Source organism: Megascapheus bottae, chromosome 8, assembly GCF_031878675.1.
Source record: "Megascapheus bottae isolate mThoBot1 chromosome 8, mThoBot2.hap1, whole genome shotgun sequence".
NCBI classification, from domain to species: Eukaryota; Metazoa; Chordata; class Mammalia; order Rodentia; family Geomyidae; genus Megascapheus; species Megascapheus bottae.
The window spans coordinates 50155387-50183027 of NC_143516.1; positions in this window are offsets into that span (position 1 = coordinate 50155387).

Below are 27641 nucleotides of genomic sequence, written 5' to 3' on the forward strand. Positions count from 1 at the left end.
GTTAAATAGTGAGGTATTTTTTGAATAGTTGCAATAAGAGAAAAAAATAGAAAAATAGTTCTTGGAGGAAGATATGATACATTTATTTACCTTTCCAAAACTAATATAATCCCAAATGAAAAGAAAATGAATTCAAATTGATTTGCATGTTCATGTTTATGTTCCTAGAGTTCTTCTAGACAGCACATGTTAATATTTTGCTATGATAACATTTTGCTAATATTCAACAGACTAGAAACAACTTTCCTAAGTGAAGTTCATCCTTGTACACTCTTTTGGATGGAAAATTTTATTCCAACATGAATATTGTTTCAGAAAAAAGTAACAAAATATGAGCAATGAATATAAAATCTGAATACATTCAGTTTACCTTTTCTCCTTTCCTTTTAAAAGTCTAGCTGTGTCTTTTAAATAATTCACTTACATGACTAAAAATATGAGTTGAAAATATGGGATATGGTTGGTAACAAGTTCAGGTGCAGAGACACATCTGAGACAAAGGTAAGAATATTGTTTGACTGAAGGTAGATGGATACTTGTTGATTTATTGCCACAAAGGAGGAAATAAAAGGTTTCTGAACCCTTGACTGCTGTTTATGGAGACATGTCCTTCAGACTAGCCGGGAGTTTTTGCATTTCATTGATCAAGTTTCATGTACTTGTACTCACGTACCACTTGGTTGGGTGACTCCTTTGTACAACCAAAGATAGAGACACTTTGCAAAATGAAATCTACTCATTTCCTGACTCATGTAATTATAATACTTGTGTAAATTACCTTAATAACAACAATAAAATAAATACATTTTAACAGATAAGAATTATTTTTATTTATTTATTTTTAGAGTGATATTTTATTATTTATTTTTGTAGTAAAGAAACAGTATTTTGTTTTGAACAGAGCATGGGATAAATAAATAACTCAGATATATGAATATCTAGGGAAAAGACTAGTACTAAACAATACCATAATATCCTATATCATATATTTGCCTAATAGAGGTACAAAAATGCCTATTTTCTTTCCTAAGGTTTATAGAAGTTTACAAATGAAAAGGCATTACTACAATATAGATGTCAATAGCTCTAATGAGGGAAAAAGTATATCTCATCATCAATATCATAATATTCAATAGGCAGATAGATAGAAAGATAGATCCTCCAACAGAGATAGATCCTCCAAACAGAACATGGTACTGATTTCACACTTGGACTCTAGAACTGTAAAGAAATAAATTTATGGATTTGTTTTTATTTTTGCTTTTTATGTATTTATTTTTTTAATTTTTATTTTAGGGATAATGTATAGAGGGGTTACAGTTACATTTACCATGGAGCAGGCATTACTTCTCACACATTGATACCCCTTTTCATGTTTTTGTCCCCATTTTTGTCCCCCCACCCCTCCCAATCATCTTGTTTTCCTCCCTTCCCTTTTCTGTTTCAAATAAACAAATATATATATGTATATATACATATACATATATATATGTATATATACATACAGCATTCCTGGTAACAAAGTCAGATACAGTAACAATATGAGATTAACCAAAGGGCCAAAAAGAGAAGAAAGATAAGATACTACATTAAGAACAACAATCACACAAGACAAACCTCCTGTTTCCATATCCTAGAGATTATTTCATTTAGTCTCACCCTATATGACCTTATGTACCTAGGTTTTGAGCTACTGTAATCCTTTCCTAGGAGAGTCCTAGATGTGTACTAATTATTACAAAAGGGGAAAACCATCGAGCCTATGTTCTTTTGGGTCTGGCTTATTTCACTTAATATGATTTTTCCCATGTCTTTCTATTTCCTTACCAAAGTGGAGATGTTGTGTTTCTGGGTCTTTATTAAGAAAGTTCTGACCTCTGCCAATTAGACCTAGTGTATCTCCTATTCCTTGTAAAGTTTTCAGGGTATCTGCTTTTACCTCAAGGTCTTTGATCCATTTGGAATTAATCCTTATGCAGGGTGACAGAGAAGGATCCAACTTTATTTTCTGCAGGTTCTTAACCACATCTGCCAGCACCAGTTGTTGAAGAGGCTGTCTTTCTTCCATCCTGTTTTCTTTGAAAGTTTTGCCTAGTGTTAGAGTGCTTGCCTAGAATGCATAAAGACCAAGGTTCAATTCCTTCTCACCACATACTTAGAAAAAGCCATAAGTGGTGCTGTGGTTCAAGTGGTAAAACTCTAGCCTTGAGAAAACCCAAGGACAGTGCTCAGGCCCTGGACTCAAGTCCAGGATTCCCCTCCCCCCCCAAAAAAGAATTATTTTTAGTGTTATAAATACTTTCCAATTTTGTGTGTGTGTGTGTGTGTGTGTGTGTGTGTGTGTGTGTGTGTGTGCATCATGTGGTTGAACTTGGCCTAGGAGCTCTACCTGAGCTCTTCAGCTCTAGGCTACCACCCTACCCTTGAGCCAAGCCTCACTTCCCATTTTCTAGAGGTTAATTGGAGATAAGTGTCTCAGGTATTTTTGTGACTAGGTTGGCTTTGAAACTTGATCCTCAGATCTCAGCCTGTTGAGTAGCTAGGATTATAAGTGTGAGCCACCTCGCTCTGCTACTTTCCAAAATTTTGATGTATCTCATCAATCTTACTGATAGAACTGTATACAAGCCACACCTGTTGATGATGGTTTTATAAGCTTTCTTTATAGTCAGTAATTGTTACTACCTGTTTCAATGTTTTTTGATCCCTACTATGCCAGATATGATTTAGCACCACAAAAAATAGAAAAGTAAATACTGTATATAACCAAGCTAGGCTCAGATATTCAGTGTTCTTCCAAAGTTGCACAATTTCATTTTGAGACCATTTTCCATACTGATGGACATGGTTACATGTAGGTTTGAGTTTTTTCCTGGCCTTCTCAGCTTCTTGTTAATTTAGAAGATTCTGCTTGAGGCCCAGTGCTGCTGCATTAGTGATAAAAATGAAACAGCCTGCCAGCTATATACTTGTTTGCAAGAAGATGTGGTACTTATACACAATGGAATTCTATGATGCCACCAGGAAGAATGACATCATCCCATTTGTAAGGAAATGGAAAGACTTGGAAAAAATCATATTAGGTGAAGTAAGCCAGACCCAAAGGAACATAGGCTCAGTAGTTTCCCGCATTTGTAATAATTAGCACACATCTAGGACTCTCCTAGGAAATATTACAGTAGCTCAAAACCTAGCTACATAAGGTCAGATAGGATGTGAATAAATGAAATGAATTCTAGGATATGGAAACAAGAGGTTTATCTAGTGTAATTGTTGTTCTTAATGTACTATGTTATTTCTCTTCTCTTTTTTGTCCTTATGGTTATTCTCATGCATTTACTGTATCTGACTTTGTTACCTGGTATATTGTATTATACGTTTATTTGTTTATTTGTAATAGGGAAGGGAAGAGAGGAAAACAATATGATGATTGGGAGGGGGAAATGGGGACAAAAAAAGAAAGGGTATCAATGCGCAAGAAGTAATGCACCCACTGCCTAACAAATGTAAGTGTAACCCCACTATACATTATCCCCACAATAAAAAGGAAAGATTGACCACACTCAGGTTTACAATCTCTTTAAATAGGTAGTTTAAAGGGACCATTAAAAAACTGAGTCAAAATTAACACACTTTAATTACTCACACTCTCTGCTTTATTTCTTGAACAATTTGAGGTATATCTTAGTTACTCATACCTTCTGCTGATTCTCTACTTGCTGAAATTGTCTTACCAGGATAGATAATCAGCAAAACCCAACCTACCTGGTCAACACCAGAGCTTTTAAGCAACCCAATTAAATAGGAAAGATGAGCTTTCTCACACCTTCTCTCCCCTAAAAAGAAATGGTAGTTCTGTACTTCATTCCTATTCAGAAATCTAACTTTTCCTTGCATGCTTTCACATTCATCAATGATTGTCAGCCTAGCTGTCTATTAAAAATACCTTTAATCTAGCTTCCCAAAATTCAAGAGTTTGTTGACTGCTTGACTCTTGACTCTACTGCATGCCTTTGATCTGTTTCTTTCACAGCTAACATTCTTCAACTACTTGCCGCAAGCCTACACTTCTGGCTTTCTTTCTTTCTTTCTTTCTTTCTTTCTTTCTTTCTTTCTTTCTTTCTTTCTTTCTTTCTTTCTTTCCTTTTCTTTTTGCCAGTTCTGGGGCTTTAACTCTGAGAACTGTGGGGCTTCCTGCTGTCACAATGCTCCTTTTGCTTATCAAGAACTCCATACTTTGGGCCACAGTGCTACTCACGTCTGGATTTTTTTGCTGGTTAAATGAGGATGATCATTTTGGTAATTTTCCTGCCCAAATCAGTTTTAACATGCAATCCTCCAATCTTGTTCTAACTATAGGCACAAGATGCTTATGGTCAACTGAAATGCCCCCCCCCCACACCCCAGTGTATTGGATAATAGTGTCTGATTAGGTTAAAGCCCAGTCTGTTGAAGAACAGGATGTATGAATCATGGCCATACTGAATATGTCAATACCTCCTCAGCATATATAATGCAGCATACACCTAGGGCTCCATAATAAACATTCAAGTAAGAATAATGCATCATCAGTTGTGCTCTCAAAAGTGGTTGATATGATTTACCACTGAACTGAAGTTGCATAGTAAGAAGCATGAGGGTGCCTTTCAGGGCATTCTCCATTTGCTTATAACATAAGTCTAACAACATGTCTGTCATGGAGAGTTGTATTGCCAGCTTTTCTAGACAATGATTTAATCAGCAGGACAGCTGGATACTGCTTCTGAGATGCAAAATCCCTGATGATGGATATCCAAGCATAACAGGAGTATTACTGTGTCTTTTTGTGTCTGCTACATTATTACCAAGCATCTGCTTGGAAAGCAGGTTCTGTCATGTTATGAGGAAGAGACAGAAATATCAAGAATAAACATAAAAAACATATAGGTTCTTCAACAGGAATGAAAAACCTCATGTTAAGGTTTTATTATGTAATTGAATATATACATACTACCGTACCATTTATAATAAATATGAATAGTTTACATGATAAGCATCTCTAGAAATACTGATGTATACAGGGGCATCCCAGGTCATATGAAAAATCTCTAACTTATTCTGTCTTGTGACACTGTATTTAAAGGGCATGTCACTCAGGGCATGTCATGCCAGCAGATCTCCAATTTCTTGCCATTATTTCAGTCTTGTTTGGAAAGTGGGTTTTTCCCAGGCATAAATGAATCAGACTCTATGAGGAGAGTGCATTAGAATTTCACTGTGCCTTATGCACACTGTGCAGCTGTCTAAGGGGCCTTTTTAATCTCTTTTTCTTCTCACTAATATGTATCACTTATAGTAATGATCATATTTCGGGTAAAATACTTTATTTAGGACAAATTCTTCTTAAGAGTAGGTACATACTTGTTCTGTCAGTTGCCATTCACAACTACAAGGTTTCTTCAACTGACATATGGCCTGCTGAAAATAATGTTTAACTGAGAGAACAACCTCATAGTAAACATTTGTGACAACCTTAGGTTACAAATGAGAAGAGGAAAAGCAGTGGGAAGACTAAATTGAAATGTAATAACAAAAAAAATTCAGTGAAAGAAGTGTCAATTTCACAAACGTGAAAGAGAATTTGAGGAAGTCCACAATGTTAAAAACTCCTATAACAAGAAGCAAACCAAGTAATTTCCAGATTAAAAATGAAATGAAGGCATCAAAAAGAGGATGCCTTTTTACATTGTTAAAATACATTTTAGACTGCATGAGGGCTTGTTAGTAAATTTTATTATCTCAGAGATATCCTAATTTCCATGTCTCAAAAGCCTTGAGATCTAGTTTTCCATGGACACTCAACTTCTGCGATACCAACAGCCATCATATTACTTTCTATGTGTAAATATCACATCAGATATGCTAAAATATATACATCAAATAAATGAAAGACACCTCATAACAGCAAGTTATATGACTATTTTCCACCTTGTTTTGAAGCTCAGTCAAGAAGGGGCCTATTTCTTTTTTTTTTCTTTACATCATTTTTATCCCAGAAGAAATTACTCTGTTCTTTGTCTTATTTTCTACATCATGCTACAGTGGTGGTTCAGAATACTGATGAGATGATGTCATTTTAAAACTTCTCATTTCTTTGAACACATCAAACCTGATCTGAATATTTACAGTTCCATGGGTCTTCAAGCCATACAGCCTGTCTAGGTTGTCTCAAAATGAGTAGAAGTTCAGAGATTCCACACTCTAGATCTTTGTGGGCTGACAAAAGAGAAACTGGAAATCAATCTACTGTACACCAGCAGGGATTGCCAGAGGCTACAAAATTTTTATATTACTCCCAAGAAAGGTTCTCTATATAACCAAAGGTCCATTTTTAAGGAAATTATTTTACGATAAATAATGGTGTGAATAGTAAGGGGAAATAGAATCTAGGTGATAGCAAAGATTGTCTTTATGTTTTAGAAAGAAAGCTGTGCATTAAAGTAAGAAATTTTCTCTAGTATGAGAAATGCTGTATCTCTTATGAAATTAAAATTAGAAGCTTGGCTGGAATTAATTCGATAATAAACTTCTATTATTTATCAGAATTTTACATCAAATTTTCTACCAGGAGTTTTTGTAACAGCCTCTCATTAGAAAGATCAAAAATATACATTGATATTTTTTCTAGTCTAATATGATTTGAAAATATTTAATGATAATTTTTTAAAGAAATGAGCATTTGCATAAACATTGTGTACCCAGTATTTTCATAATAATGAGTATTTTCCTGTTGGAAATCTTTCTGTTGTCTATGAGAATGAGCAGGGGCATTCCATCTGTGGGCTGGTGCAAACCAGGCTCTGAGGATCTACTTGGTGTGAATCAATGTGCATCCAGTTGAGGTGGCAATGGTTACACAAGTCCAGCTATAGTTAAAAACTGAGTAGACCAAATATAAATGTCATATATCTAGATGCATGTACTGTTTTAGGTGCTTTAATATTAAAATATAAAAATCAAGAACTCAGGGATAGCAGGCCTACTACAGTTTATGACCTTGTTTATAATAAATACACATTACAAAGTTCAGTGAAAAATGATTAAATAAAATATCAAGATAGTTTTGATTGGACATTCATATTGGCTCATTATCCTCTTTGGGAAAGTTAACAGAAATGAGAGCCAGGAAAATATGAATTAAAAAACAGGAACTGGTGTCTGGTAACATAATCAATAGATTCAGGAGAGAAAGAGCCATGGAGATATTATTTGAAGTTCTGGCCACCTTCAAAACCATTCTAGAGTCCTTCATATTTTTGGTACCATATGTGGGATATTATAATAACGGCAGCTATCTTTCCAAGTGGTAGCAAAGAAAAAAATCTGAAATATCCACTTATAGTACCTATATGTATTTTATGAAAAAATGTTCATGTATTCATTCATTGAAAAATATCATATGCATACTAATCAACCATGAGCCACTAAGAAAACCAATAGGAATGAAATTCTTTCTAACAATAGCAAGAAAGGTTTAATTCTAATGGGAGAATTAAATAGGAATATGCAATGTTGACTTAATCCAGTCTTGCAGGATTGATTTATTTTTGAATGTGTCTACATATAGCATGTTAATTATTTTTCTGATGTGCTTCTAATCACTTGTAATTGCACACCAGGCTTACAGGTGTCAATCGAAATGATGAATTGGTCCAAAGTGGAGAATATTTATCAAGGGGGAAATTACCCTGAACGTTTTTTGTCATTCTGTGGACATTTTATGACAACCGTGATGCCTCATGTTCCTTTGTAATATCACAGACTACAACAATAGACTTTCACACTTGGACAGTCAGAAATTACTTAACACAATGCATTTACTAAAAGAGAAAACACTGACATAAAAATCTCATATTTAAAAGTCAGGTTCACGGGCCGGGAGTTTGACCTAGTGGTAGAATGCTTGCGTAGCATGCACGAAGACCCAGGTTCAATTCCTCGGTACCACATACATAGAAAAAAGGCAGAAGTGGTGCTGAGGCTCAAGTGGTAGAGCTCTAGCCTTGAGAAAGTCCAAGGACAGTGCTCAGGCTCTGAACTCAAGCCCAGGACTGGCAAAAAAAAAAAAAAGTCAAGTTCACAAAACTTGTTAGTGGTATATTTTAAAGTAGAATACAGTTCTTCACATTAAGAAATATATAAATGCAGTTTGCTATAAAAATAGATCAGAAATATCTATAAAATAAATAAAAGGTTACATTACTGTCCATTTATACAAGAAAAATTTTGAAATCCTTAAATATCAATACATTTTTTTTCTTGAGTTGGTTGATAAACCCAACCAGAAACAATTAAATGAACTTAATGTTTTTTATAAAATATTAATTCTGACCATGTCGTTTGAAATTTTTTCTTTGGTAAATTTACATTTCTGTTTCTAGAAATATGAGCTTGCAATGAAATAAAGGCATAAAGGTCACTAATGGAGGTTCGACAACCCTTGGAAAATTAGCATAACCCAGATAATGTAAGGGATGAAGAAATTACCTGAAAATTAATATGACTATTTTTGTTTACTTGGCAATGTGAAGTGTTTATGAGGTAATAGACACTAATAACGTTTGAAAATATTACCACATAAAACATTGTGAAATTAAGTATCAATCTAAGTATAAATTAAAAGGAAAGTAAAACTAGTTCATTATTATTAAAGCATAGTTTCTCAAAATAAATATGTATGTAGGAAAAGCAATGTGGAAGGGCACAACAAAGCTGCTAAAGTCTAAAGAAGAATTAGCCCTGCTTTTATTCAGACATGTAATAAATATTTAAGTTTAAATGGCCAAAACACTGAGCCCATCAAATATCTATGTAAGGTATATAGAAAGCAGATATTTCTGTGTGTGGAAGTGTAAGATTCTACACTGAGGGGGTAAAGAAACACTCACTTGCATGCACGCATTCATGTACATACTTAACTAGGTTTTACAGATATTTCAAAAGAATATCAAATGCTGATTTTGTCATTTATGCAAAACACAGATATTTGTGAGTGATGCTACCTGGTGACAAAGTTATAAGCAAAGAACAGGACTGGCTGGAGTGAGTGAAGATGTGCTTTTATTTTATTTTATTTTATTTTGCTAGTCCTGGCCTTGAACTCAGGGCCTGAGCACTGTCCTTGGGCTTTCTCAAGGCTGGCACTTTACCATTGAGCCACAGAATCATTTCTGGCTCTTTCTGTGTATGTGGTATGGAGGAATTGATCTGGGTCTTCATGCATGCAAGGCAAGCACTCTACCACTAGGCCAAACTCCCAGCCCCTGTCGTTTTATTTTAGACTCCAGTGATCCTCAAGCAGGCCAGTAGTAGATTCCATGAATCAGATTAATCTGTGCTTTATCTTTTTCTTTATTTTCCTTATCACTTCCTCTTTAGTTTTAATTATTCTGCAAATTATAGCATAATAATTGTATCATATACATTTAAACTTGAATTGGCTAGGATATAGTAACCATCACTAGTTGAATGATAGCAAGTACTTGTAATCCTGGAATTTGGAAAGATACAGCAGGAAAATTGTTGCCTAGCACCATTCTGACTTGTTTTATGTGACTAGACTCTGTATTATACAACCAAATAAATAAAGCTGGCTCCACTATAACATTTAGATGCAAATTAAATCATTATATACTTAGAAGCAGGACACCAGTGGCTCTTACTTGTAAACCTAGCCAAAGAAGAAGGAAGGATAAGATCTACAAGCCTGGGATTTGAAAACAGGTGGGAGAGAAAAACTGTTGAGATTCCATCTCAAAAATACCTAGGGAAAAAAAGGGGTTGGATATGTGATGTATGTTCACCACAAGTGGTAGCAAAGGTATTTTCTTCCAAGCAAGGAAGCCAAGTGAATGTGGGGGCCCAAGTTCAAACACTGGTACCAGAAAAATAACATCACTAAATTTGCAGAAAAAGAACAGAACTAGCAAATTTGAAAAATATATCCACATTCTTCTGACCTGTTTATGTGCTCCATTCATTCACTGTCACCAGTCTTACTTTTCCGGAAGGTGTGAAAAGTTAAGGAAAGATAATGTGAGTAATATTAAAATGGAGAAAACTCTATCCATTCTTATGTAAAGGAAAATGAAAAGCCTCTGACAGATTTTAGTTTACTTTGTTCAGTTTACAAAATTCCCAATATGTGAATATCCCAAATATATAACTTATTTAATTCAGCTGTTTCACCTCAGCTTTCAGTGAATATTCAGTAGTTTTTAATGTTTGCATATTTGTAATAAAACACAGAAAGAGTATTTGAGTTCTTTAACACAATAAGATAAATGCAAGCAGCATATAAAATGTGTAGTGCAATTATATAAAAAATGTAAGGATAGATGTGAATACTGACTTTATTTCAGCAAGAGGAGTTCTAAAGGAACAAAACCTCCCTGGATAAAATTTAGGTATATCATATAGAATAAGTAACATACAAGGTGTTTAGAAAAAAAAAACCTATAAAATGCAAGGAAACATGGTGAGGTGGAAGAAATCAGATACTAATGGAAACAGTGAGGAAAGGAGGAGAAAGAAAAAAATGGATTTCTAAGAAGTGGGAAGAGTTAATAAAATAGAGTAGAGCTCTAAAGAGACATCACTGGTATAGTTGCAGTAACTTTATCATGTGTGTGCTTAGGGGCCCGATTTGAAAGAGGAAGATCTCAGGAAGCATGAGGGGTAAAGCAACACCAGCAGGTGCTAGAAACAACACAAAAACTGTTCTTGAAATGTTCCTGGGAATGAATGGAGACACACACATATATTTTGTGTGTGAAAAAATGGGGAAAATCCCAAGTAAGTAGTCTAAAAACTTATCATGGATTTTTGTTTTGTTTTGCTTTTATTTTGTAGGCCCTGTGGCTTGAATTCAGGGCCTGAGTGATCTCCTAAGACTTTTACTCAAGGCTAGCCCTCCATCACTTGAGCCTCAGCTTCATTCTGGCTTTTTTGGTGGTGAAATGAAGATAAGAGTTTTATGAACTTTCCTGCTGGCTTTGAACTGTAGTCCTCAAATCTTCATTCTCGAGTAGGGAGGATTATAGACATGAGCTAGAAGCCCTATTGCAGTTTTTAAAGTTTGGGTTCACCTCCAAATTATCCACAATCATACATACATCAAAATGTTATTTCAATATATTATTCCTTAAGGTGAGCCACTTACCACCAGTATACCTCTCTATATTTTATTAAACTTATTTTGATAATTTCACATCATGTGTTTATAAGAGCAATACCTTGTCTCTAAAATGTTATTAACAGGAACCACAGATATAGCACAATAAATTATGCACTGCCATGTCATATGTCAAAAATATTTTCCTTTTGTCATTTCTCCAATTGAAGAGAAAGATAATTCAAAACAGCCCAAGTTTTTCTAGGGCTGGGATGGAGGGATGGGATAATGGAAAACAATAGTTCTTTGACTTAAAAACGTTCTATTTGGAAGAGTTGTTAAACTCTGAGGTAAGAGAGATTGGGAGATTCAGTAAATAAACTAAATCCACTGAATTATAAATTGTAATTGGGTGAATTTTATGGTACACAGATCATTTATCAGTGGAGCTATATTAGGAACAGAAAAAGAACTAGTAAATGTTTTTAGTCAAATGGTATTGAATTGAAAACTTTAAATGCCTGCTGGTGAAGGAATTGCCTATTCTGTAGGTTGACTGTGGTCATGACTCCAGAGAGCACAAAATTAACTCTAATGGAGAAACTTTCTAAAAATTATACTGAAATTTTTCAAAAAGCTCTTTCTACTTCTTTTCTGTTATCGAATGGTCTTGAAATAATTGTCTTAAATTATATCTATATTCAACTTCCATGAAATCTTTGGAGCATAGATAATTGAAAAGTCCCATATAGTTTTTTTTAAACCTAATAAATTTTGATTTATTGTATTTTATTTTGCAATATCTCACATTTATAGCCCAGGTTAGCTTGACATTTACTGTATAGGTCAGGTTATCTTTGGTCTATATTTTTCTTAAGTCTGCCATAAACTTCTGGGATTAGAATCACAAACTACCAGGCTAGACCTTCTGACATTTGATCTTAAATTAATTATTTTTATTAATAGTCCATAAAGGGTTTACCATTCACTTCCTCACTTAATATATAATAGCCTGCTGTCTTTATGTACTTAAGGAGAGTTTTATCATTGGGTTTATAACATACAAAATCAAAGTAAAAAAAAAACAAATATTTAAGCAACTTGATGATCAAATATTCTGTTTTCCTCAATTACATATTTAGTCATTTATATATCTATATCACCTATTTCTTCTAAATATTAATTTTATTATTTTAACACAGAATCAGACATATATGATACACACATTTTTATCCTGAATTGGTTTTCAAGTTTATATAAACTAAAATTTGAATAGATTACTCATCTTGTATTGGACAGTGGAAGCTATGTTATCCAAATTTCTATACTAGATAATAATTGAATTTCATTATTATTATTAGTGCATGTAAATATCTGATAGGAAACAAGAAGAAATAAATATTCTGACAGTACTGAAATCGGGCTTAGACAGGAACCCACAGCACTGAGGCATTAGGAAAGACAGTTTGGAATTCATTACAAACTGTTCCACAATATCAACTGTATAGATCTGGATAATTTGCACTTAGCTTTTCCTCAGTTTACTTACATGAAAAATGTTAATTTTAACTAAATGTTATGATATCATGAATATCCAGAGTAATTTATATTTATCATGTTATGGTACATAATTCATTTTATCAGTGCGATAGATAGATAGATAGATAGATAGATAGATAGATAGATACATGTAGATACATGTATGGTATATATATGTTTATATATACTCATGCATTGTGCATATATATACTCATATATGCAGAGTGCATATACATATATATGGTACGCCACATACATGGGTGTATATATGTGTGCACATACCATATACCATGTAAATACACACTTATAGTATATATGCTATACCATATATGTGTATGTCTTATTCATAATATGTGTATGTGTGTTTAGAAATAAGTGTACATATATGTCTGCATGCAGTAGTCATATACATGTGCATATCACACATATTTATGAATTTATATGATTAGATCCATAAAATTTAAATTTACTAAAATAAATATTGGTATGGATAAAATTACTTTTATTTTCTCTTTGATATTTATTATGGCTTGAATTCAAGGTATCACAATCTTACTCAGCTTGCTTGCTCATATTTGGTGCTCTACAAGTAAATCAAAGTTTCCAGTAACATTTTGCGGGACAATTGGTGATAGTGTATTATAGATTTTCTGCCCATGTCAAAAAATTATTTGCTCCAAGATTCTCCTGATCTTAGCTTCCTGAGTATCGAGAAATATAGGAATGATCCTACTCAAATCTCTTACCCAACCTTTCTATTGACTTTAATGGGTTGTTCTGATAAATCTGAATTACATGTTTTTTTCACACATCCTATAGAATATTATACTTTCTCCTCAGAACCATGGACTTGAAATGGGATTATGCATCAGTACACTGGATTCACTGGATTTTAGTTTTAAAGCTTCATGTTATTCTATAAAGTATATTTTGCAATTAAATTATTATTTATGCTCAATAAGTTTCATTCAAATTAGTGGATCAAGGTTAGCCAAAGATAGACCCCTGGAAAATATATTCTTATCCTACTAAATAGGTGAGTCACTTGTAATCTCTGGCTCAAAATTTGGTAGAAGTGGTTTTGTGCTCATTGTTTACCTGTACTGTATGAAGACCAGATTTCCACTTTCCTTTTCCAGTATAGGTATTATTTGAGAAGCCCAAAAAGCCACTAACAAGTCTTATATGAGAGATAATCAAATTCTCAAGCCATCTTTCTCCTAAACTATCACCCAAGCCAGACATAACTTCTTATTCACAGGAATAAACCCTATCTACACTATTCCTTGATTTTCAGTTTCATCGTGTATCTATAAAAGAAGGACAAGAAATTGCTTGCCTGCCTGACTAAATTGCAAAATTGTGAGACAAGCTGATGATCAATTTAAACCAACGCATTTTGTTTATTAGGAAATAATAGATTACTAAAACTTCAATTTACCAAACAAAGTCTTTAGGATTTAAGTAATGTCACAAAGAATCTGTGCTTCCTACATCTTTAGATCATAAAGATTTTTATTTTGTAATCTGAATTCTACTTGTAAAATTAGTTTTCTTCCCTTAAATATCATTATTTTATGCCTAGTAAATATGCAGTGAATATATTTTAAAGAGATAAATGATTGAGCATATAATCTCATAAAAGTTATTACTTTTCTTTAGGAAGCAACTAATTTGATAACTCTACCACTTAAATATATAGAGAAATGAAGAAATATAAGCATTAACTTACAAAAAAAAGTCCTCATCAAGTTATGAGATTGGAGAATTGGGGGACTCATTAATTTCTATGGTTACAGATTTTAAAAGAAACCAAGGAAACATAAAAGAATAATAGATCTTTCGGAAAAATTAAAGCTCACTATAACTATTTTTCTAGAGAGGTTCTACAAAATGTTTAAGCAATGTACATCAAATTCCTTAGTTTCTATGAAAGTAAACTCAAACAAGAAGCACCTTATAATTAGTGGCAGAGTGTCTTTGTGCTGAGTTATTATAATGTACTGTCACTCCATTAGGTGAACACGACTGTGTGGAGTGAGGCGGGAATAATTAGATGCCAGATGGTGGTATCAAGTCCAATAGTGAATGCCTATGCAATATGCATGAGGAGTGACTTTATGCTTGTGTTTATCCATTTGGTATCATTATGCTGCTTTTGGACCTGAATCATTGTCTTAAGGAAAAAAATATTTTTGGATCGGAAACTTTTCTGCTCTGAACAATTTGTGATATCACTTTGTCATATTCTGATCATTTGTCACCCTACTCAACTTGTGGAATTTCTGAGAACATAGTCTGTTCTCGCAATGCCAAAGAATTAAGCTTTCCATTATCTAGAGCAACTGAACTTTCTGGATATTATTCCGTGTATCTGCCAACAGAATAAAGTTTAAGATTGGTATCTTTGAAAATTGAATCTAGTTTTTAATGATTGTCATATTTCTTGGCTAAGGTACTTTTTAAAATGCCATCAGTGGCATTAGTGATTAATCACTTTATGTCTTTTGACCACTGATAGTATCTCTTATTTTCATTATAGACATAATAAATTTGAGAATTAAAAACTGAATCAGATAGATAGTAGATTCCATTACTGATATTATTAATTCTTCAATGGAGAGTTCAAATTTGCTTTTGGTCTAGATTTGTGTTAGACAATGTTTAAAAGGAGATTGAAAAATTTCATGTCAGAAATCAAAGACCTGTTGTATTTTAACCTGTAGCTTCCTCAGGACTCATCTGTGAAACTTAACCTTGAAATGAGGCAGTTAGTACCCAGTCTTGACTTTTTATTAAGTATATAGTACTAAATGGTTTGTGTAGCTGTTAATAGAGGTGGATCAGTGAAACATGATCATCACAGGGGATGCAATGGATGGAGTTTATTTTGTAGTTTTCCACCTGATGTTTTCGGGGAACTAGGCAGTCGAGTCCTCAGTAGTAGCTCTGAGGCCATTATGGAGGGAAAGTGGACAAGAAATACAGTAAAGACAGGTTCAAATTCAAAAATTACATCTGGGACGCAGGCTGAAGCATGCCTTTCATGATGTGTTGAGCTTTGAAGTCGTCTCTAACTTGAGGAAGAAACTAATGTTTTTCATCAGGGAGCACAGCACACATGCAGTTCAGGAGTAAAGGAGCTGAAATGGTAAAACTTGACAGAAATTTTGGGAGGATGAACTTTGTACCTGTGAAGAGCAAGTAAGCGAACAAATCAATAGCAAATTGTTCAAATTAAAATCATGCCTTTCTGATGACCTTGCAGATATTACATTGAACTAAAAGATTGCCTTTTTAATTTTAGGTTATTGGCTGAGTTTGGGGTGACACATCTTCAAGTCAGCTGCTCCAAAGGCAGAGGAAGGGAGAACTGAGCTCCATAGCACACTTCAAAAGCTGTAGACCTTATCTGAAAAATAACCAAAGGCAAAAAGGATAAGTTATGGAGGCCCAATCAGGAAAGTGTTTTTCAAGAATGAGGACCTGGGATTAAGCAATGCCATTCTCTCTGTACATATACATACAAACATGCATGCATACATGTATGTATGTATATATACACACAATATGCACATTTGCAGTGATGTTAATGCTGAGATTTTAGAGAATTCACACTTATTTATTCATTCTTACCCCTGTTGTTACATTTTTATGCTGTATTTTTATTTTTACATCTTATAGTGATGATGTATTTATTGATTCACTCTTCAAAAAATTGTCTCTAGATTTGTCATTGTCATTAAAAGTATGAGTGAATGAGTGACTTGGAGAAATGAGGCAAATATTACTAAATATAATTTTAGAAATTTGGGGGAAAAGAATGATTTATTAGCCGCAGCATTCATTTATGTAATTTTCAGATTACTGTAGCTAATATAACAGACAAATATGGTCACTAGTTTATTTTAGATAATTTTAACTATTAAACAGTTTTCACATGAAATACATCATTTGGCTTTCATGTTCTTTTTATTTTTAAATTATTTTATTGTTGGGTAATGTATACAGCAATTACAGCTGCATTCATCAGGTGGTAGGTGCTTTACTTCTGGAATATTGATACCCCTTCTCATGTTTTCATTTTTTTCACTCATTTTTCTCTTGGTATTTTATGTTCACTTGCAAAAGCTCTTATGTTTCTAATTTGATGGATATTCAAAATCAAGCACCCATATATTCTTTTGATTGTCTAGAATCAACTTTTCAATGTTTATCAGGAACATTACACAATGTGAAGCCAGGATTCTTTGTAATTTCCAGTAGTAAAAGAATCAGCTGGGCTCAGTGGCTCACTCCTCTAATCCGAGCTTCTGAGGAGGCTGAGATCTGAGTACCAAGGTTCAAAGCCAGCCGGGCCACAAAAGTACCTGAAACTCTTTATCTCCAATTAATTCTAGAAAGCAGGAAGTGGAGCTTGGCTCAAGGATAGAGTGGTAGCCTTGAGCTGAAGAGCTCAAAGACAGTGCCCAGGCCAAGTTCATGCCCCATGACTCATAAAAGTAACAATAATGATATTTATAAAAATATACTACGAAAAGTTTTGTCAAAATAGAATCATAACATTTTAGAATTTTACTTATTTGTTGCTATTAGTCATGAAAGTTTTCTGAAAAAAGAAGAGATCCAAATTTCAGTTCTTTTTTACTTGCAAATTATGACGGAATCAATTAGTGTTTGTAGCCTAAATAATATTATATTAATGTTGAATGAATAAAATGATTTCTTTGCTAATATTTTATTTGCATTTGAGGTCTTTCATTTGAAATGATAGAAGTTCCTGTCTAATATGTTCAGCAGTGTTTACTGAAAATCAATGACAGCGATAAAATGTGAATTCATATAAGTTATAGAATGAATTTCTCAAAGAAAAAAATATGATTCAGAAAATATGAAGAAAAGAGAAATCCCTAATGGCTTAATATTTGTTGGTTGACTTTCTAGGCAATTATTTAGGCTAAAACACTTGCAAAATTGTGTGTGCATGTTTGTGCTTATGTGTATGTGTTTGTGTATGGCTAGATGTGTGTGTGAACAGAGGTAAAAATGATTTTTCTCTTCTGGTCCCAATAAACAACAAGGTTCCCATTTATTGTTCCATGTAATATGAAATTGGTTTACATATTATATGACTTAGATCCAGTACAATAAATAATAATATTAAAGATAAATATTAAAAGAAAAAATCACCAGCTCTAGGATCACCTGCTCACAAATGCCAAGTACATTATGATTTATCTAGCTGAAAAAATGCTAACCTGAAACACAAGTTATTAACAACAATTAACATTATGCAATATTTAAAATGTCATTACTTCATATTACATACACTGATCTATTCACACTGCTTCTTGCAACTCTTGGTATAATTTACTAATATGAAAATTTCCTTTGTTGACACAAACTGAAGGGTCCTGATTCTAATAATTGAATTGATTACTTTAAGTATTCCACTTTTTCAAAATAATGTGCATTTACAAGAATTGTGTTCAGAATGGAAAGATATCATTAGAGACTAAAACTTCCCAAGTGAATTCATCTGTAAAGGACAAAACAGTGACGAGACCTAACATAATTGAAGGAAGCACACACACACACACACACACACACACACACACACACACACACACACAGAAATGATATTAAAATAATGCACAAAACAAAGACGACTTCCTTTTGAAACATATATCTGAACTTTAGAGCTTCTGGATTCTTGCAAACATTCATCATTTATTCTGCAAGTTGATTTTCATGAGAGTTGATTAGAACATTTATAGCCATAAAAAAAATCTACACAAGGCTTGGAGTTTGGCCTGTGGTAGAGTGCTTGACTCGCATACACAAAGACCCGGGTTCAATTCCTCAGTTCCACAGACATAGAAAAAAGCCAGAAGTGGTGTTGAGGCTCAAGTGGTAGAGCACTAGCCTTGGAAAAGTCTAAGGACAGTGCATTCCAAGGACAACCATTGGAAAAAAGCATGATTTAGTCAACACTTAGGTATTTTTTCAATGTAGCATGAATATTTAATACTTATGGTTGAGGATAAAATATGAGGCTCCAAAAATAATGGCTTGATTTTTAGTGATTAAAACATGTTACAGAAGTAAGGCCCTGGTTCATTTTTGCTAAAACTCATCACTTTCCATTTCATCAGACTTAGATTTTTTTAGTGGGAAAGAGCTGCAGTCAGGATGCAAACAATATCCAGAAATTTACCAAACACAACATTATTATAGGAGCTATGGTACATGCAGGGTTAAACATATTTTGTGAGAATATTTCTATCAGGAGATTATTTACTAAGCCTGATTGAGCCCCATTATTCTTTAAATTCCTATGATTTAAGTTATTAAAATTTAAATGATGTGTAAATAATTGGACTGATGATGAGACAAACCAAGGCTTGCTAAACAAACATCTATGCTGCAGAGTGGAAATAGATGTGAATTAAAAGAGAAAGTATACATACCACATTGACAATATTCCTCCTGGTAAGTTGATTTGAAAAGGATTTGATAGATAATATATTTTAAGTCTAAGAGTTGTCTAAAACAATCTAAATCAATGTTAAAGGGTGGAAGTGAATGGAACCCTAAGAGATTTCTTTTATTCTGAAATATGCACATTGAACTACAGAATTATGGAGCAAAGTGACTTTACTAATACATATTTTAATATGCTGATATTATCATACAGATTCTATTTAAGCTATGTCAGTATTTATCTATTATTATGAGAAATTTTGTTTTCTATACATCTGATTTTTTCATAGTTATGGGTGTTTGCCTTGGAGATAAAACAAATATAAATCTCATACAAACATTGCCATTTTTGAGATCATGGTGACAAATTTATTGACTTCTTTATGTAAATTGTAAAATTTCTGAGAAAACTGCTTATATTATAATCTGATGATTATTCTTGATTTTATGCCAGATGAAAGATGCATATGATTAGCTTGAGACATTTTTGCTTAGTGATAGGAAAAAAGTGTATAAAATACATGCAGAATAAGAAAGGATATCTGAATATTGTTTGCCTAGGAAATTATGCATGCATGGTATAATAAATATTTTTGAAATGTTATTATTCTGATTACTTTAGTTTTACTTGCTTAGTTGTATTTACTGTGACCAAAATATTGAATAGTTGAAAACATTATAACCACCACACTTATATTAAGTAATTGTAAGTTGTGAAGCATTTGCATCACCAAATGAGAATGGATATGTTTAATATATTTACAGTAGTTAGAACTTTGTGTTTATAGTACATAATTTAACATATAATATGAGAAGTAGAAAATAGCCTAGCCAGATGTTATTATACAGAATATAAGCATTATACTTAATTTACTGATAATGTATTTAACAAAAAATTACATTAAGCTATTTGCAATAGTTTAACAAAACAACTAACATTGTGTTAATTATTGTAGTGATTCTAATAGGCTTTGATGCTAAACTGAAATTAGTTGGCATAAAGATTAATACAATGATTAATTTAAAGATAATATAATGTTCTTGGAAATTCAGCAATTCATCTTCTTTATAGGTAAAAGAGCAATGTGTAAAAGTCAATGTAATGTACTTTAAATGAAAAAATGTTTGACAATTTCACAATTTTTGGAACTGAAAAGTGTTTTGAGTTTGGATCATTGCAGTGAATGAAGACATCATATTTTGTTAAATGAAATCATATTAGCAGGCAAAATATTTGCTTGCTATGGATTTCCAGTGGGATATAGAAGTCCCAGTGGAATAGTCTTTGGAGAAAGTGGTTTAAATAATGACTAAAGTTAAGTGTGATTGAAACAGTGAGGCCTGAAATGGAAAGAATTGGTGGTTTTATACAAGAGAAATTGACAATGTGGGTTATGCTTATAATCCTAGCTAAATGAAAGGCAGAGATTGGGAGAAATGCAGTTCCAGGCCACACAGTGCAAAAGATATTCTAAAACTCTGTCCCAGTTGAAAGAAGTGTGTATGGGACTATATGGCCAGAAGTATAAGTCTGCAAGGGGGAAAAAAGCAGGTCCCTATCTCAACAAAACAGCAAAAAAAAAGCAGTAGAAGCTTGTGTCATTGGTATAAGACCTGGCTATCACGTGCAACACAAATTTTTTTTTTAAAAAGGAGAAAAATTCAGTACTGGAGGAAGGAAAGAAGGAAGGAAGAAGGAAAGAAGCAAGGAAAGAAGAAAGGAAGGAAGGAAGGAAGGAAGGAAGGAAGGAAGGAAGGAAGGAAGGAAGGAAGGAAGGAAGGAAAGGAAGGAAGGAAGAAAGGGAGGGAGGGAGGCAGGGAGGGAAGGATGGAAAAAGGGAGGGAGGGAGGGAAAGAGGAAGGGAGGGAAGTTGGAAGGGAGGGAAGGAGGAAGGGAGGGAGAGAAATGAGAGAGATAAATGAGAGGGAGAAAGAGAGAAAGGAGGAAAAAGAAGTAAAAGGAAAGTAAATAGAGAAAGAAAAAGAGCAAAAGGTGAGTGCGAAAGAGAGAAAAGGGGAAAAGTGAGGGATGGAGGAAGGAAAGAATGAATGAAAGAAGGAAGGAAGGAAGGAAGGAAGGAAGGAAGGAAGGAAGGAAGGAAGGAAGGAAGGAAAGGACTATCTCCCCTCTTCCTCTTCTCTCTTCTTTACCTGTCTTACCAAATGCACTAAGGAAAGGATATTATAATCCAGCAAAAGAGTCCACTGGTACCTACATCTTGGATGTTCACACTACAAATTAGATAGATAGATAGATAGATAGATAGATAGATAGATAGATAGATAGAGAGATAGATAGATAGATAGATAGATAATATGTATCAATATCGATAGATTTCAGTATAGATGTAGATAATGATGGCAAGCAAAGCTAGCAAAGACATTGCTCATGAGAACAAAAAGAAGCACTTCAAAAAAATCTATTTCATGGGCCAGGAGTTCGGCCAAATGTTAGAGTACTTGCCTAGCATGCACGAAGACCAGCGTTCAATTTCTCTGTACCACATACATAGAAAAACCTGGAAGTGGAGCTGTGGCTCAAGTGGTAGAGCTCTAACCTTGAGAAAGTTCAAGAACAGTGCTCAGACCCTGAGTTCAAACCAGTACTGGCAATGAAAAAATATTCAATAATTCTACTTTGAGGATATTATTTCTAACTAGCTTTTTAAAGTATTTTAATAGTATGCCAAAATAAATTTTATTTATCACAATTATTTTATAATCTACATAGTAAGAATTTGGTGTCTACCATGTTTTCAAGCAAATCTTGTGAATGAAACGTTATTTACAACTGATGTTATTTCCATATTTGGAACATAATGCATCCTTAGGTTACAGGATATTATTTTTTAAATTTGTTTCAGCATTGATTGAACTACATCCTTAGCTGTAATTGTTTTGTTTTACATTTCTAATTTTTTTGAATTGATATAGGGGGTAATAGTAACATGAATCAGGTGAGGAGGAATGAGTACAATTCCTTTCAAACCATGTTTCCTTTTCCATTACTTTCTTATTGTTTGTTCCTCTATTCTAGTGAATAGCATTCTCATATTTGCTCACCTTTTCTATGCCCTCCCATACTCTCTCAAATAGAAACAAACTAGCAAACGGAGACAGAAGGTTAAGAAAACAAAAACAGTAACAATGACAACTAAAAAAAAACTGTTTCCTTTTCTTGGAGTTCATGTCATAGAATATTATTTTATATGATCATATGCACATAGCTATGGAGCCATTGTTAACCAAAAGTGTGTCTTTTTAAATAGAATATTCAAATCTTCCCAAAGATTCTTTTCTTTTTTCTTTTTTTCTTTGTTTGTGGGTCGTGGGTCTTGAACTTGGCCTGAGCACTGTCTCTTAGCTCTTCAGCTCAGGGCTACCACCCTACCTTTGAGCCAAGCCCCATTTGCCATTTTCTAGCGGTTAACTGGAGATGGAGTCTCAGGTGGTTTTGTTCCCGGGCTGCCTTTGAACCTTCATCCTCAGATCTCAGCCTCCTGAGTAACTTGGGTTACAGACATGAGTCACAGCTCCCAAAGGTTCTTTCTGTTGACCTTAGTAATCCCCTCAACATGACTAATGAGTCAAAAGAAGCAATCCATAGGGTATATAAATTACAGATAGCAACCAGAAAATGAATTGCATGATGAAAACCCTGAAGGAGAACTTAAGAATTTTCAAGAAATGTCTGGCTTGCTGTGAATAAAAAAAAACTGAGAAATTCAATTATAGGAGAAACTTTGAAAATATTATTATTTTTTCTTTCTGGGTTTGAATATTTGGAAGATATCATCAGAATCTAAATCTTTGTTAAGAGAAAACTTATTTAGAGTGAACTAGAAAACTTATTTAGATTGAACGAATCAAAAATTTCCAAGAAGTGTGATTTTGTATGTTGTAAATATACCATATGATAAAAAGTAGGCCTATGTAATCATCATTCTTTAAAAGGAAACTTTCTCTATAAATCATGTTGCTATAACAATTTATTCAGTTTGCACCAATGTCCTTTTCAGTTTTTTTTCTCATTTGTTGTAATCTCTATATTTTTTTCTTAAAAATCTCATACAGTCCTGGAGTGGTGCATTACTCTTTCTCCTTTGTTTATGGCAATATCAGTGGCTAATGCTGATAATAGTCATATCTTGGAAACAACTGGTGTAATAAAATATTTGAGGTATAGCTCCATGGTAGAAAGCATGCCTACTAAACACGAGTGCCTGAGTTCAAACACCAGGATTGGTAAAAATAAAGTAAAATTTTTTCTCTGGTTCATGAAAGTGTATTTCATAGATTTGTTAAGAATTTGCAATGAGTTTCAACTTTCAAGATCTAGTTTGAAATGTTGTAATGAATTATTTATTAAAAACCATGAAAGCATTTTGAAAGCTGATTGCATTATATTTTTGTAGTTTTATGTGACTGATAAAAAAAATGCTTCTTTCAAGCCTGAAAAAGAAATGTATAAAATACAATTGTCAGTTGCTCATGTTAGAAAAGAAGACAGAGTATGCAGTCGGTGTCAATTGGAAATAAGTGACTGTGGATGGCAGGAGGCTGTTCCCAAGGAGAAAGATGACAATTCAGTTTGTTACACAGTTGCTTAAGTCAATGATGTGCATTATAATTTGGAAAGTATCATCTGATTTGCAGAGCTAAGTATGCTATACCAGAAAGGTAAGATGCAAGTGATAGTGAGTCAACCTTTAAATTCATTTTTCTCTTCTTTGTTACCTGTCATATTTGATTCGCAGATTCCTTCATCAGGCTAACACAATCGTAGCAATTTAGACCTTAGAATTTCACTTGAGTAAGAAAAGGCTTTGTGTTTGTAAGGTTCATTTGAATGGTATTTTAAATCCTTTGAAAGTTCAGTATTTTTAGGAAAGAAAACTACGATAGATAGAACAATTAGAGCTTGACTATAGAATCATAAAATCACTGGCAGCATTTGCATATATGGTATAGAAAATGTATACTTTCTTCACATTGATAGCCTTTTGTAAACCAATATACACATGAGCTTGGGAAATACTGTAAACTCCCAAGCTCCCCCAAAATGTGAGAAACATCTGCTGAGAGGGTTATGCAATTTTCCAGTTAATTTGTTCTGTCAAGAAGATAAAGCATTTACTTTCTTTGAAGAAACCCATATCATTGGATGGGGTGTGGGTGGAGCTTAATCTTGTATGCATTTATGACAACCCTATCTTTAAAACAATTATTGTATCACACAAAAGGATGTTGCTTTTTTAAAAATTTTATTACAATTTTAAATTTTATACTATGAGTATTTCTGATACACAACTGGGTATATTTTTAAAACAGACATGATTTCATGACTCCTCTGAATTTCTTTGTTATGAAGGTGATATTCACATTAATATAGGATATTAAAGTAGATAGTATTTATTTTTTAATATGTTTCCAGCATGATTTCCTATTTTTGACTCAACTTAGAGACAGTTTTGTTAGCATAAAAGTCTTTTCTTTTTCTTTATAGGAAATTTTAAGGGAAGTACTAAATTAAGAAAAGAGAGACTTACTTGTTTAAAATTTAATTATAGCCATAATTCCCATGATATCTTAAGACATATATAAATAAACATGGCACATTCTACTACATTTTTGCCATCACAGACTCAGAACTTATGAAATGCTTCAAAATTTTTGTAGCTTGTTTTAAGAAATTAAAGATAGTTTCCAATATCATTAAATGTCTATGGGAACCTATTTATCATTATCTATATAATAAAAATGAAATTGGATATTTTAACAAATATTTGGACTATTAGAAAGATTTAGTTATACAAATATTTCTAATTTCAAAACTCTCCACAAAACTGTGTAAATGCTTCTCCCAGCATCTAGAATTTTATCTATTCAGGAAACAATTTCTTCTTACCAAAATAATCTTTACTTCAGTGAAATGTTCATGTTACTATTTAGTATTTGTGAAATGTTTACATGAAATATTTATAAAACAAAAAATGTGGTTGAATGAGTTTACAAGATGGAAAGCAGTATGGCAGTTCCTCAAAAGACTAAATATAGAGTTCTCCTATGACCCAGCAATCCCACTACTTGGCATTTACCCAGTCATCCAGAAACAAGGACATACTAAATCCACTAGCACAATGATATTCATTGCAGCATTATTTACCATAGCAAAGATATGGAAGCAACCCAGATGCCAACAGTTGATGAATGGATCAACAAGATGTGGTATTTATACACAATGGAATTCTATGCTGCCATCAGAAAGAATGACATCACCTTATTTGTAAGTTAATGGAAGGACTTGGAAAAAAATCATATTAAGTGAAATAAGCCAGATTCAAAGGAACATAGGCTCAATGGTTTCCCCCATTTGTCATAATTAGTATAAACTTTGGGCTCTCCTAGCAGAGGTTTACAATAGGGCAAAACCTACGTACAAAAGACCATATTGGATGAGGCTAAATGAAAGGACCTCCAGGATATGCAAACAAGAGCCATATAATGTGTGATGGTTGTTCTTAATGAACTATTTCTCATCTATTGTGTTGTCCCTTGGTTATTTTATATTGATACAATATCTTAACTTGTTATCTGATATATTATATATATGTTTATTTGGTTATTTGAAATCGGATAGGGAAGGGGGGAAAACAAGATGAGGGGAGGTGGTGGGCGGAGGGAATTTGGGACAAAAACATGAGAAGGAGTAACAATGTTTGTGAAGTAATGCACCTTCAATCTGGGGACTATAAAGTAACCCTTCTATTAATTACAATAAAATATATTAAAAAACTATATGTTCAGTAACTAGAATTAAGCATTTGATTGGGAAATGCTCTCATTTTCCATAAATGAGTTTAGCTTTATAATCACAGATATTCTATGGTCTAAGAAATGTGACTTCTAATAACAATTGAAAATTCAGTTTGGGGCATCGAGGTATCACTGGAATTGAGCATATTTCTTGGAGTTCACTCATCAGATGAAGAGTAAGCAAGTGTGCCATCTTAGTTGACTGATAGAAACAATATTGGCACCCCCTGGGGCTCTTGTCAGTCATCTGGAAAATAGCACCAAGCAAGAACTGCTTCTACTGTGAACCTTTCATAATAGCATGTATCAGATGTAAAAAATTAGTATCTTCTATAAAATAGGGAAATAAAATTATAAAGAGTGGAATGATTCTATTTACTTCTATATAAAGTTTTCCAGGTTCAAACTACTTCCTGATTTTTAACTAATGTCTAAGCTTAAAATCCACCTTCCCCATCAGCAAAAGGTAAAGCAAAATCTTTGTGAGCTCAGTGAACTTTTTGAATGGCTGGAAAAATAAAGCAGCCAAAGTCAGAGAGATGATATTCAAATGTGTCATGGAGTTGTGATTTGTCCTGTGGAACACTGAAAATCCTGCCAAACACTTGTGAAGATCTCTATGGGATGTGTCTCAGAAATAATCACTTGGAAAATGAAGGAGAAAAGCATTATCCATAATCTCCCTAGTGACTTAGTGTTCTCATCAGATCCTGGTCCCTGCTGCTCCAAAATCATGTTTTGGGCTATGGAATGAGATTTATAGCATTGAGGTAAGATTCTGTGATGACAAAACTATTACATGCCCACATGGAAAAAAATATTAGATTTAATTTTTATTTTCATGTATTTTTTATTATTGTTATGATTATTATTTGCCAGATCTGGGGCTTGAAAGTATGGCCTGGGAAATATCGTTGAGCTTTTTCAAAGCTACCGTTTTAACACTTGAGCTACCGCCCAACTTCTGTTTTTTTCTGTGTATGTTGTACCAAGGAATTGAACCCAGGCATTCAGGCAGTCTAGGTGAGCACTCTACCACAAGGCCACGCTCTTAGACTAGAGTTACCTTTGAAAACACCACTCTGTACCAGAAGACAGGAGTCATACTAGGGAGAATTCTGATAAATAACACAGTAGGTTAAATTTAACAAAAAGCACTTTAATATGTTAGATTTTTGGAATATTTAAACTCATCTTCATTTCTAACTTTTATATATATATACTTTACTTGCTCTGTTTAAAATCAAAAAGGAATTTGATCATGTTTAAAAGAAAACAGAAAAATCAGATTACTTTTTGAAGCATATCTGTCACACTTATCCACACTCAGGCATGTGCATAAATATGTGCAATTTTGTCTAGGTCTTAGTTGTTTTCGATCAAGCAATCAACTTGGCTTTTCCCATATCATTTTTGTCTTTGTTTTCATCTTTTATTTGTACCTAAGAAATTTATATTATACTAATAACCCTAAAGACATGTGTTTCTCCTGATCTTATTTTCTAAGATTGCTTATAGCATATATTTTAAAGGTCTAATTCTTTCAAGTCTTTGAAAAGACAACTATACTGATAAAGCAGGCAGATTTTACATCTGTAATTCTCATGTCTGAGATTTACAGTGCAGCTGGTTGCCAGGTTTTTAAAAGGAG